Source organism: Cetorhinus maximus, chromosome 5 (assembly GCF_964194155.1).
Source record: "Cetorhinus maximus chromosome 5, sCetMax3.hap1.1, whole genome shotgun sequence".
In the NCBI taxonomy this organism is placed as follows: Eukaryota; Metazoa; Chordata; class Chondrichthyes; order Lamniformes; family Cetorhinidae; genus Cetorhinus; species Cetorhinus maximus.
Window position 1 is genome coordinate 57,951,673 of NC_135883.1, and position 17,720 is coordinate 57,969,392.

The following is a 17,720-nucleotide window of genomic DNA, read 5'->3' on the forward strand; positions in this document are numbered from 1 at the left end:
TTTTTATTTTTGCTTAGAAATCTGCACTCTCTTTGCCTGTTAAGAGTGCCCCCACCTCCTTCATTGCCTCATTCGCCCAAGGCAAGAACATTTATTGGTTTGAAAGATTCAAGTCTTGTTGGGCTGACTGTACTTGCTAGAGCTTAATAAAAATAAAATGATCAATGATGAGCACAGAACAATAATAAACTTCTGCTTGTTCAGCTAGAAACAGTTTCATGTTTGGGAATTGAATTGCAAGATTTTATGGAGCTCTTTGGGAAGAATTCCGACTAGTCTTCTCTGCCAAATTCCGTTGCTGAACCCTAGGTTGGTTGGATAGCATTTTAAAAGAACCACATCTTTGGTTCCAGTGAAGGAAAAAAGCTTTGCTATAATTGTATGTCATGTCCTCAGGATGCCCCCAAAGTGTTTTTCAGGCAGTTAATTTCTTTTGACATGTAATCATTATGATAATGTAGACAAATCTAGCAGCCAATTTGTCTACACCAAGGTCTCACAAACAGCCATGAAACGGCTGATGGTCTTGGTTGAGGAAGTAGAGAATAAGCAGGAATGTAGGACATCTGAAGTAAGACAGCAAATCAGTGGTGGATCAGCCAGAACAAAAAAGAGATAATGATTGGAATGTTGCTCACTGGTTAGAGCTGGTGATGGTCAGGCAGGAGAATCCCAAAACAAACATGTGAACCATGGATAGAAATGATGAGCGCTAGTATTTTATAAAGATGACTGCTGTGTCCTGTTCTGTTTTCTCTGCGCCCAGTGATTCTTTGTGTCATGTTTCTGTCCACCCAGGCCAGCCCTACAGCTAAAACAGTTTTCATAATCTCGACTAGTTTTGGGTGCCGTAATATATGATTGATACTGATGATTTAGTTTTTAAAAATTCTTTCATGAGATGTGGGTGTTGCTGGCTAGGCCAGCATTTATTGTCCATCCCTAATTGCCCTTGAGAAGGTGGTGGTGAGCTGCCTTCTTGAACCACTGCAATCCATGTGGTGTAGGTACACCCACAGTGCTGTTAGGGAGGGAGTTCCAGGATTTTGACCCAGTGACACTGAAGGAATGGCGATATATTTCCAAGTCAGGATAGTGAGTGGCTTGGGTGGGGGTGGGGGGGGAACTTACAAGTGGTGGTGTCCCCATGTTCTCCAGCTGATGTAAAGAAAAATTCCCATGGTATTATTTGAAGAGCAGGCCAATATTTATCCTTTGACCAACATAATCAAAAGCAGATTATCTGATCATTTATCTCAGTGCTGTTTTGAGGACATTGCTGTGTGCAGATTGAAATCACAATTTCCTACATTGCAATAGAGACTGTTTCAAAAAGTACTTTGAGCTGTGAATTGTTTTAGGATGTGAAAATTCATTTTTTAAGATAACAAGAAAGAAGTTAGAATATTGTTAAAACTCTTGTCATTTTATTCAGTTATCTAATTTGCCACCTGCTAATATACATTACACATTTTAATTATAGTAATCCAACTGCAGCCGTTTGATAATCTTACCATCTTGTCCTCGTTTAAAAGGAAACTTAGTGTTGGGGAATAGAATATTTTTCTTAAGGCACTCAGCTCAGATAGCATTAAAAGCAAATAACTACAGATGCTGGAAATCTGAAGCACAAATGGAAAATGCATTGATACATTCAGTCAGCATCTGTGTACAGAACAGACAAGTTAAAGTTTCAGTTGTAGCTACTTTAGAACTGGCAATACTGATGACTGATGATTTCTTTCATGGATAGTACGGTTAGATGCCAAATAAAGCTCCTTGCACTCTGCCCTAACAAAGTGCTTCAGGCCTGGTCTACTGCATCAACTTGACATTTTCTAAATGATGTTGCAAATTAATGCTCTACGTGGTGTACTTGGTTATGTCAGCTCAGCCATGACACACGGAGTTGGACTGAGACTTCCCAAACTCATTTCATTAAGTGCCCTTGCTGTTAGAACACTTGCTTCTATTAGCCCGAGCTAGATTTCATTCCATCCAGAGATATAGGACGAGGGCCTCATTTAACCCTCAGCATCACCCTTGTTTTGAGGCTCATACAATCTTAACATTTTCTGCTATACTTAGGTGGTGTCTGGCTTTACTCCTGTATTAAAGCGATTGTCAGCAAATGAGGGGCAAGACAGTATTAGTTTAAAACAAAGGCTGACACATCGCAAAACAAGGTAGAAATCTAGCAGACTGCGAGAGCAGTAAAAGAAAACAACCAAGCGATACAAAGAAAATGATAAAAGTGCAATAAATATGTTTTTTTTTTAAAAAGAAATTGCAAGCAGTATCGAGACTAACAGCAATGGTGTTTATAAATATATATTTTTTAAAGTGGCAAAAAGGAATATGGGCCCATTAAAGTTTGATGCATGTGGGACAGTGATGGACAATAAGAAAATGGCAGACTTGTTAAATGATTTCACAATGGAGGAAGATGATAAAATACCAGTGGCACAAAGAAACTTGCAGATCTGGGAAGGAGAGGAATTTAGTAGATTTTCATACACATTTTCAAAATGGTGATGGAGAAAAAGACATAATTGACAAACCACGGGGGCTGGATGGTTCCACAATCCCAGGGTGTTAAAAGATAAAGAAGGAAATTGGAGATGCATTAATGATTTTCCTACGCTCTCTACATTCAGGAATTCTGTTCTTGATGTGGAAAATTTCAAATGCCACTCCATTACTTAAGGTGGAAGAAACCAGGTAGTGTCAGACCTGTCGGTTTAATATCAATTGCAAGGAAGTTATTAGAATCCATCAGGCTTTTCTCCACAACTCCCCCCCCCCCCGCCCCCCCCCCCTCCCCCGCCCCCAACCCCTGCCAAACCCCCGCGTTGTCTTGAATGAAATCTAGAATAATTCTTGACTTTAAAACTGCTTGTCCCCACACAACCATGCTTTGCTTGTCGTCAGAGATAGGCTGAGAAGCAAGTTACATTGTCCTTTTGGTCAACTTATTTTGGCATATAGCGGGCAAATATTTCATGCCTTAAAGCAGTAGGAACATGTAGGGGAATTATGAAGTTTTAAGTTGCACTTTTCCAGGTTCATAGAGGCCTACCATTTCCAGATTCCACTGATGCTAACTGCTGACATGTGGACATTGGGCTCCTATGGGTTTCCATCTCTGGGCTGGAAACCAGGTGGGTGTGTCAGCAAAATTCAGCATCAAATGCAAACTGAGCTACATTCTGCTGGTACTGAATTTTTCTCGTGTATTTCTAAAGGAAATTCTAACGAAGATGTGTGGTTATGCTGCTGCTGTTTATCCATAGAATGACTCAAAATTGAAAGGAGAGACTTGAAATGGCAAGTCACTACAGCCTAGAAAAGGATCTCCTACAGCAAAAAGGGTTTTTAAAACTTACATGAATACCTTCATGTGGTGAGTACTTTTAAGTAAAACTTAATTTTGTAGAGATTAACTTTAGAACCACCAGTCTAATCCAACAATAGTGAGAAAATATGTTGGTGCATCTGAGACTGGGAACTCCCTATTTGTGAATTTTTGTCATGAACTTGCTTCCCATGAGTTAGCCACCTCTTAAAATCTCTTAACGTGGTTGCAGATTTAGCAAGTGCACTTTGCACTTTTCTCGCCTACTGTCATGGAGTCATTGACTCTGCAACTGCAAGTTGGTTTCCCATGTCTTGTCTTAAGTTGGTCTTCATGTGATTCAGGACTATTTGGCTGTGGACAGTCATGATCTTTTCCTCACACGTGAACTTTCAGCAGGGTTCACCTGGAAAGAAATCAGAAGTGGATACCATGAAACCACTTTCTTTGACCAACCTGGGGAAGTGCTTGTGGCCAAATGTTACACCCTTGCCATTCCAGATGAGAATTAGGTTAACACAGACTAGAAATTGAACTTGAACCTTTCTGGATTGTATGGCTTAGAATTGATATTTTACTTTAGATTTTACCTTCTTGAACGTGTTTTTAATATACACGTTCATATATATACAAATATAACTTTTTTATTGTGGGGCATTTTACTATTGGTACAATTGTATTGAAAAGAATCAGATAGGCAAAATCATTACTACCTAGAGTTTTTTCAAATTAATTCTTGAAATATAGGTGTTGTTGGTAAGGCTAGCATTTATTACCAATCCTGAGTTGCCATTCAGAAGGATGCAATGAGCAACCTTCTTGAACGACTGCAGTCTATGTGGTGAAGGTCCTCCTATAGTGCTGTTAGATAGGAGTTCCAGATTTTTGACTGACCGATGAAGGAACAGCAATATATGTTCAAGTCAGGTCAGGTGTTTGACTTGGGGAGGAACTTGCAGTGATGGTAACCGAATTGATGTATGTGTGTCTGGCCTGGGAAAGCAAAAATTAGAAACTCCAGATCACATGACTAGTGCAATTGGGGAAGGAAAGGTTCAAACTGCTATCTGATTGGCTGGGGGATTGCCAATGTCCATTTTACCATTTACCTCAGCATGAAACAAGGAATATTGTGATTGCTGTAAACTTTCTAATGTTTGTCATTAGATTTTATCGGAGAAACATATGGAATGTGACTTTTTTTAGCTTTTGTTCATCAGTAATGTTCCTCTGACTCTGGATCCATTGTTGTCTCTGGAGCACTGGAGGGGATAGTGAGTGTTCTCAAACTACCTGTATGAGAGTGCAAGAGGTTGGTTAGTTTGCACCCAGCAGGTGAAGACCTTAACAAAACAAAAGCTCTTCACGTTTAATTATACATCATCAATCAATACCTTGGATATGTTTTTTATGACTGCGCCGCTTCAATTGTACATAAGGATTAGTTCAGTTCCTTGCACTATTAAGTTGCATTGGTCCTACGGGTCACCAGTGTTTACTAATTTTCACAATTTAGACAAAAACAGAAAAGGAAATAACCAGAAAGTGTGCAGCCAGGTTGGTGAAATCTCATAATTTATTACATTTTGATGGTGTTAGTAAATTTCACTTCTTATTTTGGGGTTTACAATTCTGCCCAAGAAGGCTGTATTTATGCTTCCTGTAAAGCTGCATTAGGTAACATTCCTGTAAAGACACTTCTTGTTTCATTCAGATTAGACAAAGCTGCACAGCAACACCTGTCTACAATTGGTTGCAGAGGAAATGGATTAGCAAAGAACAAATATTCAGGCATGGAGGAGGGGGATTAAAAGCTCGTGTTTTAACTTCTACATTGCCACAAGTATATGACACACCTAAAGGTTGAGCAAAAGTTCATGATTGAGTTGAAAATCAGATATATCAAATCAAACATATTCACATATCCAGTTTATGAAGTGTCAGAGGACATTTTTAATCCATTGTAAGTGTGAATGATGAATGAGTAAGTTGCAGAAAACTGAGCTTTTGACCTTTTTCATTTATTGTTGGAAAGCTATTGGTTTCCATTGCCATTGTTGCCTGGAGTCCATGTTAATCTAAGGCAAACCATTCTCCACTCTATTTGGGTTCACCTGCTGTGCCCCTACATAGCTCATTCTGCTCCTTCTGCAACTAATCCACTGAACAATCATTCCTGCTCCAACTATGTCTGATTATTTATTCATTTAGGGAAGTGGTGGTATATTGGTATTGTCACTGACTAGCATTCCAGAGACCCAGGGTAATGCTCTTGGGACCTGGGTTCGAATCCCACCACGCCAGATGGTGAAATATGAATTGAATAAAAAAAAAATCTGGAATTAAAAGTCTGATGATGACCATGAAACCATTGCCAATTGTCATAAGAAAAATGCCACTAATGTCCTTTAGGGAAGGAAATCTGCCATCCTGGTCTGGCCTACATGTGACTCTTAAACACCCTCTGAAAAGGGGCAATTAGGGAGGGGCAATAAATGCTGGCCTAGCCAGCGACACCCACATCCCATGAACGATTAAAAAAAATGAAGTTCAATTTTTCTACTGTGCTTACTGTAATCACAACTATAGAATTGCAGGATGGATGAAGATGGATTTGGGAGCAACGTAAATCAGAGAATAGTAGTAGTTGGGATTGTGATTCTCCTTCCTCGTTTGCCTGCTAAACCTGAGTGGCTCCCAGCTAACCTGCTGGTATGTTTCCTCATCAATGTGAAATACTTCCTGGCCCATCCACCCCTTGTATGACTTCTTTTTATAAGCCCTTGGTAATTGTTATGTCCAAAGCTACCTTTTTATTACATGGGATTGTACTTACAATCCCATGTAATAAAAAGAAAGATAATTTCAATCATTCAGTCAATGGAATACTGGCCTTGATGAATTTTCTGATTTGTCTCTCCTTATGCTTGTGTCAATATGTTTCACGTTTTGTACAGATTTATTATATGAAACAACTTGAATTGAACCTATGATCTCTTTGTCAAGATTGTTATTAGGAAGTACTTCAACGAAAGCATGATTAATATTTGGAAATATCTCAGGAAGAGTCAAAAGTTTCTAGAGCAATTCAAGAGGCAGTGGACACTGAGCTATCAGTGGTTTCTATGACGGGATGGGCTGAATACGCTCTCTTGTGATTGTATTTTTATTATCTGTATGAACCTTTATTTTCAAACTAATGCAAGGTGGCTTGCATCAAGTGAACATTTTAGAAAGTTATCTTGGGGTTTTACAGCATTATTAAACATCAATTCAAACTCAGTGTGGCTCATTTTCCTTGGAGGGTGGGTGAATCAAGGGCTATTTAAAGGCAGATTGGCTCCAAAAGGATAAAAGTGGTGGTAGAAGATTGCAGCTTGGTCGATCGTTCCACAGTCTAGGTAATCAGATAGCTGAACCATACGTCTTTATACAGAACACTGAAGCAAAATGTTGCAGATGCTGAAAATCTGAAGTGAAAACAAAAATTGCTGGAAATAGTCAGGTCAGGCAGCATCTATGGAAAGAGAGTGAGTTAACAGTTCAGACTGAGTTAACAATTCAGACCGATGAACTTTCATTAAAATCAGCTTAGTTTATATGTGAGATTGCAGCTCTAATGTTCAAGTTGTTTTATATAAATAATCTTTGTTGCCTTTTGATCTTTTTTGATTTAATGAAATTTCAAAAAATGTTGCAAATGTCAGGTTGCTGCAATTCGATGTGTAGCATGATCCTGAATTGGATAAGCAGTGGGAAACTTACTGACTTAGCATGTGCTGGTAAATTGCATAGTTTTAGTCAGTTCAACTCCAATAATACACTTGATGCACAATGGAATTCCATATTATCAACTGTACAGTTTTCTAGGCTTGGGTAAGTGGAATGTGTCCCTATGGATAGCAAGTGTGGACACTATATCAACGAGTAGAAGCCCTGCTAATATGGATTTATCAATAGCTTGATCTAAAGACTACTGGGAAGCTTCTAACTGTGACTAGAGGTGCATTTTTTGGGACCAGGAGAAAGCTCTGAATACCTGTACTTGCAGGCATGTAGTGATCTGTTCCCATTTGTTAAATAATATTTTGATTGAATGATAATGTACTTAGGAAAGCTTTTTTGCTTGCTTTGGTCAAACCATGTTTGCCTAAATCGCAGATTTTTTCTTTGTAGTACCAAAGCCAAACAGCAGCGAGGCTGCATCCTTGAAGAGGTCTTTCTTTATCCATCTCTAGAGCCAGGTTAGAGTGTGACTACAATGAATACTGTCACATCAGTTATATTTGTCACATTATTACTGCTGTAAAATGGAAGCTGCTTTGCAACAGTTCAGAATTAGTAGTATAGCTGTGCACTCAAGTATGATGCTGGGTCTTGGTCTGCTTCAAGCACTCTTCTGCCTGTCGTCATTGTCATTGTTGTCACCCCTTGCAGTTAACTGGAGCTGGTACCTGGATTGTTGGCATAAAAATTGGATTAAAATTTTCTTTTCATACTCATTCACAGGATGTGGGTGTCACTGGCAAGGCCAGCATTTGTTGCCCGTCCCTAATTGCCTGTGAGAAGATGGTGGTGAGATGCCTTCTTGAAACACTATCTGTGCAGTGAAGGTACTCCATGGTAATGTTGGGGACCATATTTGTCAGACCTGCTGAGTTTTTCCAGCTATTTTTGTTTTTGTTGCGGTATTTCATTATTTCGACCTAGCAGTTAAGAAGCAGTCATGTATTTCCAAGTCAGGACTTGGAGGTAGTGGTGTTCCCATGTGCCTGCTGCCTTTGTCTTTCAAGACAGTAGAGGTCGTGAGTTTAGGAGCTGCTGCTGAAGAAACCTTGGTGTGGTGCTGCAGTGCATTTTGTAGATCTCAAATGAAATTGAATTAAATTTGCACTTAACTCTCATATGAAATAAAAACAATAGGAAAATGTATCTAGGTACTGTAAGCATTTGAGGGAGCCTGCATTTTGGTAGTTTGATTACTTATTTCATAGTCATAAAATCAAAGTAAATCCAAATATCGGCGTGACATTAGTCGTCTCAATCTCTCTGCTCCTCTCACCCATTCTAACCTGTCTTTCTCTGAACTTGCTGCACTCCGTTCTCTCAGGTCCAGCCTGACATTGTCATCAAACTTGCTGACAAGGGTGGTGCTGTTGTTGTCTGGCACACTGACCTCTACCTCGCAGAGGCTGAGCGTCAACTCGCAGACACTTCCTCCTACCTCTCCCTGGACCATGACCCCACCACTGAACATCAAGACATTGTTTCCAGGACTGTTACTGACCTCATCTCCTCTGGAGATCTTCCTTCCACAGCTTCCAACCTGATAGTCGCCCAACCTCGGACGGCCCGCTTCTACCTCCTACCCAAAATCCATAAACAGGACTGTCCCAGCAGACCGATCGTGTCAGCCTGTTCCTGCCCCACGGAACTCATTTCTTGCTATCTTGACTCCATTCTCTCTCCCCTTGTCCAGTCCCTTCCCACCTACATCCGTGATTCTCTGACACCCTACATCATATCAACAATTTCCAGTTCCCTGGCCCCAACCACCTCCTCTTCACCATGGACGTCCAATCCCTCTACACCTCCATCCCCCACCGGGAATGATCTGATGGCTCTCCGCTTCTTCCTCGAAAAGAGGCCCGAATGATCCACATCAACCACCACTCTCCTCCGTCTGGCTGAACTTGTTCTCACACTGAACAATTTCTCCTTAAACTCCTCTCACTTCCTCCAAATAAAAGGTGTGGCTATGGGTCCCCGCATGGGCCCCAGCTATGCCTGTCTCTTTATGGGGTATGTGGAACATTCTTTGTTCCAATCCTACTCCGGCCCCCTCCCACAACTCTTTCTCCGGTACATCGATGATTACTTCGGTGCTGCTTCATGCTCTCGTCTGGACCTGGAAAAATTTATTAATTTTGCTTCCAATTTCCACCTCTCCATCTTTTTCACATGGTCCATCTCTGACATTTCCCTTCCCTTCCTTGACCTCTCTGTCTCAATTTCTGGTAATAGACTGTCCACCAATATCCATTACAAGCCTACCGACTCCCACAGCTACCTCAACTACAGCTCCTCACACCCCGCTTCCTGTAGGGACTCCATCGCATTCTCTCAGTTCCTTCGCCTCCGTCGCATCTGTTCTGATGATGCCACTTTCAAAAACAGTTCTTCTGACATGTCCTCTTCCTTCCTTAACCGAGGTTTTCCACCCACGGTGATTGACAGAGCCCTCAACCGTGTCCACCCTCACACCTTCTTCACCCTCCCAGAAACATGATAGGGTCCCCCTTGTCCTCACTTATCACCCCACCAGCCTCCGCATTCAAAGGATCATCCTCCGCCATTTCCGCCAACTCCAGCATGATGCCACCACCAAACACATCTTCCCTTCACCCCCCTGGCGGCACTCCATAGGGATCGTTCCCTCCGTGACACCCTGGTCCACTCCTCCATCACCCCCTACACCTCAACCCCCCTCCCAAGGCACCTTCCCATGCAACCGCAGAAGATGCAACACCTGCCCCTTTACTTCCCCTCTCCTCACCGTCCAAGGGCCCAAACACTCATTTCAAGTGAAGCAGCATTTCACTTGCACTTCCCTCAACTTAGTCTACTGCATTCGTTGCTCCCAATGCGGTTTCCTCTACATTGGAGAGACCAAACGCAGACTGGGTGACCGCTTTGCAGAACACCTTCGGTCTGTCCGCGAGCATTACCCAGACCTCCCTGTCGCTTGCCATTTCAACACTCCACCCTGCTCTCAGGCCCGCATGTCCGTCCTTGGCTTGCTGCATTGTTCCAGTGAAGCTCAACGCAAACTGGAGGAACAGCATCTCATCTTCCGACTAGGCACTTTACAGCCTTCCGGACTGAATATTGAGTTCAACGATTTTAGATCATGAACTCTCTCCTCCATCCCCACCCCCTTTCCGATTTTCCCCCTCCTTTTTGTTTTTTCCAATAATTTATATAGATTTTTCTTTTCCCACCTATTTCCATTATTTTTAAATGTATTTCCATCCATTGTTTTATCTCTACCTTTTAGCCTTTTTCGATTCCTTCACCCCACCCCACTCCCACTAGGGCTATCTGTACCTTGCTCGTCCTGCTTTCTACCCTTAATTAGCATATTCCTTTAGATAATATCACCACCTTCAACACCTGTTTGTCCTTTTGTCTGTGACATCTTTTGGTTATCTCCACCTATCACTGGCCCTCTATCCAGCTCTTCCTGTCCCAACCCCCACCCCCCTTAAACCAGCTTATATTTCACCCCTTTTCTATTTTTCCTTAGTTCTGTTGAAGGGTCATTCGGACTCGAAACCTTAAATGTGCTCCTCTCCACAGATGCTGCCAGACCTGCTGAGTTTTTCCAGGTGTTTTTGTTTTTGTTTTGGATTTCCAGCTTCTGCAGTTTTTTGCTTTTATTTTAAATCCAAATACAATTCCTTTAGCAGTAGCACAGAGGAATAAGCAGAACGGTTTTCCCCATTCCTTTGGATAGAAACGCAGGCTCTGTCTTCAAGGTTTTCTTTCGTTTCTCTACCAGCAGCTCTAGCCTGTCCCACTTCCTGCTGTGTCAGTTCGCTCAGTGGTCTAGGTTCATCAGCTCTACGATCATGCCTTTTTGGAATTGTTACTTTACTTACCTCCAAACCCCTTAATTATAGTGAATGATGGTGAAGGAGAAGGTAGTTGAGACATTGCACAGGCTAAAAATTGGTAAAGAGGAGGTATTATGAGAATGGCTGGATGTTGATAAGTCACCAGGGCCAGATAGGTTGAAACTCTTAATGCTGAGCAGAATAAGGGTAGAAATTGCAGCAGTACTGGATATAATCATCTAATCCTCCTCCGATTCTGGGGTGTCACTCAGACAAGTGTAGGTCAATTAACGAAAACCAGCATGGATTTGTTAAAGGCAATTTGTGTTCAGCCAACTTGATTTGAGTTTTTTAAATGTAACAGAAAAGGTTGGTGAGGGTAATGTGGTTGATGTGGTGTAGCTGGACTTCCCAAAGGCATTCAGTCAAGTGCCACTTAATACCAGTAAAATTGAAGCCCATGGAATAAAAGGAACAGTGGCAGTATGGATATGAAGTTGACTGAATGACAGAGTAGTGGTGAATGGTTGATTTTTGGACTGGAGGAAGGTATACAGTGGGGTTCCCTATGGGTCATTTCTAGGACACTGCTATTCTTGATATTAATGACTTGGGTGTAAGGGGTACAATTTCAATATTTGTAGTCGACACTGAGGTATTTTGGACTGTGAGGAAGATAGTGATAGTCTTCAAGAGGACATAGGCTGGTGGAATGAGCAGACATGTGACATGAAATTTAATGCAGGGAAGTGTGAAGTGATTCATTTCGGTAGGAAGAATGAAGAGAGGCAATATAAACTAAAGGATGTAATTCTAAAGAGAGTACAGGGTCCTGTGGATACATGTGCACAAATCATTGAAAGTGGCAGGGCAAGTTGAGAAAGCGGTTAAAAAGGTATACGGGATCCTGGGCTTTATAAATGGAGGCATAGATTTAGAAAGTAAGGTAGTTATGATGAGCCTTTGTAAAACACTGGTTCAGCCTCAAATGTAGTTTATGTCCAATTCTGGGCATCACATAGGCAGACTTTTTAGAGAGGGTGCAGAAAAGGTTTGAGTGGTTCCAGGGATGCGGGATTTCAGATGCATGGATAGATTGGAGAAGCTGGAGCTGTTCTGCTTGGAGAAGAGAAGGTTGAGAGGAGATTTAGTAGAGGCATTCAAAATCAGGAGGCCTAGACAGAGTAGACAGGGAGAAATTATTCCCATTGGTGGAAGGTGCACCTACAACACATGGACTGCAGCAGTTCAGGAAGGCAGCTCACCAGCACCACCACAAGGGCAGATAGGGATGGGCAATAAATGCTGGCCTAGCCAGCGACACCCACGTCCCATGAAAGAATAGAAACAAAGGGGTCAAGAACACAGATTTTAGGCGATTGGTTAAAAAAAAACCCAAGGTGAAATGAGGAAAACTTTTTTATGCAGCGAGTGGTTGGAATATGGAATGCACTGCCTCAGAAGGTGGTGGAGGCAGATTCAATCATGGCTTCCAAAAGGAAATTGGAGAAGCACCTGAAAAGAGGAAATTTGCAGGACAACAGGGAAAAAGAGGAAGTGCTAAATTGCATTTGCAAAGATTCAGCATAGACTTGATGGGCAAAATGGCCTCCTGTAATATAACTATTCATGATTGTGAACATACATACAAATAGGAGCAGAGGTAGACCATTCGGCCTGTTGATCCTGCTCCGCCATTCAATAAGATCATGGCTGATCTGTTTGTATTATGAATTCCACATTCCCATCTACCCCTGGTAACCTTAGATTCTTGTTAGGCAAGGGAATCGATCTACCTACATCTGAAAGGTAGTAAATGACCCCACTTCTGCCACCTCCTGAGGCAGTGTTCCAAAGTCGCATAACCCTTTGAGAGAAAAAAATTCTCCTCATCTCTGTCCTAAAAGGGTGCCCCTAATTTTAAAACAGTGACCCCCTAGTTCTGGACTCACCCGCAAGAGGAAACATCATTTCCGCGTCCACCTTGTCAAGGCCATTCAGGATCTTATATACTTCAATCAACTCACCCCTCACTCTTCTAAACTCCAGTGGAAACAAGCCCAGTCTGTCTAACCTTTCCTCATAAGACAACTCGCTCATCCCAGATATCAATCTAGTAAACCTCCTCTGAACCGCCTCTAATGCATCAACATCCTTCGTTAAATAAGGAGACCAAAACTGAACACAGTATTCGAGATGTGGTCTCACCAATGCCCTGTATAACTGAAGCATAACATCCTTATTTTTATGTTCAATTCCTCTCGTAATAAAGGATAGCATTCCATTAGCCTTCTTAATTACTTGCTGTACCTGCATGCTAACTTTTTGTGACTCATGCACGAGAACACCTAGATCCCTCTGCACCTCAGAATTCTGCAGTCGTTCTCCATTTAAGTAACACTCTGCTTTTTTATTCTGCCTGCAAAACTGAACAACTTCACACTTTCCCACATTGTACTCCATCTGCCAGATATTTGCCCACTCCCCAAACTATACCTGTCTGTCTGCAACCTCCTTATATCCTCTTCACAACATACTTTCCTACCTATCTTTGTGTCATCTGCAAATTTAGCTACCATGCCTTCACTGCCCTCATCTAAGTCATTGATATCAATTGTAAAACATTGAGGCTCCAGCATAGACCCCTGCGGGACTCTGTTCATTACATCCTGCCAATCAGAAGATGATTTATGCATACTCTGTTTTCTCCCAGCCAACCAATCTTCTATCCATGCTAATATGTTACCCTCTGCACCATGAACTTTTATTTTCCGCAATAACCTTTGGTGTAGCACCTTATCAAATGCTTTCTGGAAATCCAAGTACAGTACATCTACAGGCTCCCCTTAATCCATGGCTCAATAACTCCTTCAAATAACTCTAATAAATTGATAAAACATGATTTCCCTTTCACAAAACTATGCTGACTCTTCCCAATTACCTTGAGTTTTTCTAAGTGCCCAGCTATAACCTCCATAATGATCGATTCTAGCACCTTCCCCATGGCAGATGCCAGGCTAACTGGCCTATAGTTTTCTGCCTCTCTCCCTTCTTGAAAAGAGGGGTTATATTTGTCACTTTTCAGCCTGATAGAACCTTTCCAGAATCTAGCAATTTTTGGAAAATTAACATCAACGCGTCTACGACCTCATTGGCCACCTCTTTTAAGACCCTAGGATGAAGTCCATCAGGGCCTGGAGACTTGTCAGCCCGCAGCTCCAACACTTTGCTCCATAAAGCTTCACTGGTGATTGTTATTTCACCAGTTCCCCCCTCTCTTCCACCTCTTGATTTGCAGCTATCACTGGAATGTTTTTTAGTATCTTCTGTCATGAAGACAGAAGCAAAATATTTGTTCATTCCATCTGCCATTTTCTTATTATCTACTACTAACTCCCCACTGTCACTCTCTAGAGGATCAAAATATTTTATATACTCTTTTCCTTTTTAAATACCTGAAGAAGCTCTTGCTATCTGTTTTTACATTTCTAGCTAGCTTCTCATACTCTAATTTCTTTCTCCTGATTAACCTTTTAGTCATTCTTTGCTATTCTTTATATTCTGACCAATCATCTGTCCTTCCATTCATCTTTGTGGAGTTGCATGCTTTTTCCTTAAGTTTGATGCTTTCCTTAACATCTCTAGTTAACTACGGATGGTGGCTCCTCCCTTTAGAATATTTCTTTATAGAAGAAATATACTTATTCTGAATATCCTGAAATATCCCCTTAAAAGTATCCCAGTGCTCCTCTATTGACCTACCCTCTAGCCTAGTGTCCCAGTTCACTTCAGCTTGCTCAGCTCTCATGCCCACATAGTTGCCCATATTTAAGTTTAAAATACTAGTCTTAGACCCACACTTTTTCTCTTTCAAACTGAATGTAAAATCCAATCATATTGTGGTTGCTGCTACCTAATGTACCTTTACTCTGAGGCCATTAATTAATCCTGTCACATTACACAATACCAAGTCTAATATAACCTGCTCTCTGGTTGGTTCCAAAATGTGCTGCTCTAACAAACTGTCTCAAAAACATTCTATGAACTCCTCACCGGGCTACTACTGCCAGTCTGATTTTTTTCCAGTTCACGTGTAGATTAAAGTCACACATGATTATTGCCGTCCCTTTATAATAAGCACTCAATATTTCTTCTTGTATACTTTGTCCTACATTGTGGCTAGTGTTAGGGGGCCTGTAGACCACTCCCACAAATGACTTCTTTCCCCTACTATTCCTCATCTCCACTCAAACTGATTCTACATCCTGACCTTGTGAACCAAGGTCATCTCTAACTATTGCATAAATGCCATCCTTGATTAACAGCGCTACCCCACCACCTTTACCTAGCTTCCTATTCTTCTTGAATGTCATATACCCTGCAATATTCAGGACCCAATCCTTCTCATCTTGCAGCTACATCTCCGTAATGGCTCAGATCATATTCATTTACTTCAATGTGCGCTATCAATTCATTTACTTTATGAATGCTACACGCATTCAGATACAGAGCTTTTAGTTTTGCCTTTCTGTTATCTTTGTACTGTAGTCTTGACTGTTGGTGCATTGTTAGGTTTTTTTCTCTTTTCCTTCCTGCCATTCTCTGACCCTCATTTCTCATATTACTACTTTGCTCTCCTGCAGTGACTCTACCCCATGATTTGCAACATCTGCCCAAGCTTTATCCCTTAGCCCCTCCTTGTTTAGTTTAAAGCCCTCTCTACCTTCCTAGTTAAGTGGCTTGCGAGAACACAGTCCCAATGGTACAGCCCCAACTTTCCCCAGTATTGATGCCAGTGCCCCACAAACCGAAACCCACTTCTCCCACAGCAGCCTTTAAGCCATGCATTCATCTCTCTAACTATGATTGCATGATTGTTTCAGAATGCAGATCATCATAAATGAGTGTAAATGAACAGTGTTGTGTGCAGAATTATGTCAAATTTTTCTGGTAGGGGAATATGATCTTCCCTTCATCATAAGGTCAGAAGTGGGGATGTTTGCTGACGATTGTGCAATGTTCAGCACCATTCGCAACTCCTCAGATATTGAAGCAGTCTGTGTCTACATGTAGCAAGACCTGGACAACGTTCAGACTAGGGCTGATAACTGGCAAGTAACATTTGCAACACACAAGTGCTGGGCAAGACCACCTCCAACAAGAGAAAATCTAACCGTCAACCCTTGATGTTCAATGGCATTACCATCGCTGAATCCCCAACTATCAACATCCTGGGGGTTACCATTGACCAGAAATTGAACTGGACCAGCCATATAAATACTGTGGTTACAAGAGCAGGTCAGAGGCTAGGAATCCTGCGGTGGGTAACTCATTGCCTGACTCCCCAAAACCTGTCCATCATCTACAAGGCACAAGTCAGGAATGTGATGGAATACTCTCCACTTGCCTGGATGAGTGCAGCTCCAACAACACTCGAAGCTCAACAACATCCAGGACAAAGCAGCCCACTTGATTGGCACCCCATCCACCATCTTAAACATTCACTCCCTCCAACACCAACGTACAGCGGCAGCAGTTTGTACTATCTACAAGATGCACTGCAGCAACTCAGCAAGGCTCCTTTAGCAGCACCATCCAAACCCACGACTTCTACCAACTAGTAGGACAAGGGCAGCAGATGGATGGGAGCACCACCACCTGCAAATTCCCCTCCAAGCCACTCACCATCCTGACTCGGAACTATATCCTTCACTGTTGCTGAGTCAAAATCCTGGAACTCTCTCCCTAATGACACTGTGGGTGTCCCTACATCAGATGGACTGTAGCAGTTCAAGAAGGCAGCTCACCACCACCACCTTGGGCAGTTAGGAAGGGGCATTAAATGCTGGCCTAGCCAGCAACGCCCATACCCTGTTAAAGAATAAATAAAAAGAAAGTTATTACTACAGCTGACTGAGCATAACAAGGACAATCCTGTTCCTAATGTATGTAGGTCCATAATGTAAAACCATTAATGGTTATAATTTAGCATTAATTATGGCAGTCTCAGTTGGAATCTGCTATATAAATGGCTACGTGGGAAGAAGAAAATTTAGATCACTTTTCATTCCTGAGTATTGACATTTCTTGCTTTGATCAGTATAATAACCCCATTTTGTTTTACAGATACTGGAGAATGATTTGAAGGTTGCTTTAATTGATGGGTTCAAATTGTGGTTAGAGCTTTGGGGACATCTTTCATATTGTCACCGGAATCCTTTGATTAATTTATTGTACATCATTATTGTAATCTTGCGTTAGCTAATTATGTTTGACCCAAATAATTATTCCAGTAAAATTTAATACCATTGCTTCTTGATACCTGGTGATTGTGCTCAAAGCAACTGAGTTGACCCCTATTTTAATACCTGATACCTAAGAGTGTGGTATAGTTTGTAATCTGGCTGTGGGGTTCAGTTTTACTCTTATCTTGAATGAAATACTGGAAACAGATTCCACCACTGTAGCTTGCTTTTAGCTATCCATTATTTATTATATTTTACAGTATAGCACTCAATGAACAAAGCTTTAAAATTGTTTAATTTTCAAATTGGAAGTTATGCTTTCATTTGTGTGTCGTTAACTTTCCTAAATTGCAGCCTCTGAGCCGGGTTCAAGCTCCACTCCAGAGCCGTGAGCACTTAATTTAAGCTGGCACTTCAGTGCAGTATTTAGGGATGAGACGTTAAACTGAGGCCGAGGTTCATTCTCCATGAACTTAGTGACTTGCACAGTTTCAAAATAATTTA

General features: G+C 41.6%; 1 protein-coding gene across 1 annotated transcript in view; it reads left to right on the forward strand.

The window, feature by feature from the left end:
• Positions 1 to 244: 244 nt before the first annotated feature.
• The window catches only part of cln8 (CLN8 transmembrane ER and ERGIC protein), a 41,508-nt gene continuing 24,032 nt past the window's right edge, over positions 245 to 17,720 (forward strand). Inside the window, exons 1-2 of the mRNA XM_078541893.1 lie at positions 245 to 309; positions 3,246 to 3,403. The gene's annotated coding sequence lies outside the window, so the exon portion shown is untranslated. The remainder of the gene's footprint in view (positions 310 to 3,245; positions 3,404 to 17,720) is intronic.